Here is a 1,531-nt window from a genome sequence, read left to right on the forward strand (position 1 = left end):
GGGGGGGGGGGGGGGGGGGGTTGGAGCCCCTTGAGGGCCCTGGTAGGATCGCCGCCGGCGATCCCGCTGTCTGGGTTCTGGAATTCGGTTTTGCTAGAAGTGCCGATTTCGGGGCCCTATAACTCGGCCCTAGTTAGGGCTAGAGTGACCGGGTTTTCGGGGGCCTATCGGTGGTCGCCCAGGGAGGTCAAGGGAGTTTTGGGGGGGCAAATTTTTGCTCCCGAGACGCTCCGAGCAAGCCCTGGCGATATATTTACGAAAAACCGGAAAAACGTACTTACGATTTTCCGCCTGCTACACGTACAGCCGGGACAGCGGTGCCGCTTCCGGGGCCGAGCGCAAGGGGTCGCTGTAATCGCTGGACGTACTAACTGGACTTACTAATCGCTGGACGTACTAAGAATGTACCGTTCTCGTGTTGGAGGACCTGCTGAAGTAGACGCTGGTCAGGACTCAGGAGCAGACGTCCGCGCGCAAACGACGACCGTACACAACTGAGTACGTAAGAAACTAGCCGTCGCGGCTCTTCAGTTCCCTGAAAGATGTGATGTTTAGTGAGGTTTAGATGGGTTTCGTGAGGTTTAGATAGGTTTCGTGAGGTTTAGATGGGTTTAGTGAGGTTTAGTTGGGTTTAGTGTTGTTTAATCTAACCTAACGCTGGTAACGGCGTTGGCCGGTATTATTATTTAGATCTAAACTTATTCGATAACAGCAGCGCCATCTACTGCCGCCGTATTATATTAACCCCTAATACGTACGTGAGAAACTGGCCGTCACGGCTTTTCAGTTTCCTAGATAGATGGCGCAGTCATATACGATTTTTCAACAATGATTATTCGGCCATGGTTCCATTGAGTTACTTTTTTAGGATAACTTATTGAGGGGTTTCATTTCTCCGTCAATGTAAAACGCTTCTATTTTTAGACTTCGTGTATCGATAAAATAGCATTTTCATTTTTTTATTTGAATTACATAAAATATTTAAAAATCAATTATTTATTTTGTGTATTCCTTTGAACTTTCAAATAAATATCTACCAGATCACTAAATCCAAAATAAATTTCCTTTACATTGAAATCTGCATTCGCTGCACTCGTGCACACGCCCATGGCAAGTGGATTATTTTTTTTCAAAGCCCCGGGGAGTGGAGACATAAGAAGTCATCGGGTCACTGTGCCTTTGCATTGCAGCACAGTGGGCCAGTCAGCTCTTGGTTTGTGTGCATTTATATTAAGGATTCTTTTATTATATACTGAATAGTACCTACCTACATTTAGTACAGAATTTTAAAATACTTTAATTAATGTTAACCATATTTTAGATTCTGGGCATAGCGATGAATGTATTGATTTTACAATAATGTATGTATTTTGATTGATTACGAAGAACTGACAAATGAATTGGTTTCTAGAAAGAAGTGCAACTCTTGCGGTTTATGATAGGAATTATTTTTGTTTCAATAGCTAATATAGTTGATAATTACTAATAAAAGTGAATTCTACATTAAATGTTCTGTCAGCTTAAAAATAAT

Source organism: Myzus persicae, unplaced genomic scaffold, assembly GCF_001856785.1.
Source record: "Myzus persicae strain clone G006 unplaced genomic scaffold, MPER_G0061.0, whole genome shotgun sequence".
Lineage (NCBI taxonomy): Eukaryota > Metazoa > Arthropoda > Insecta > Hemiptera > Aphididae > Myzus > Myzus persicae.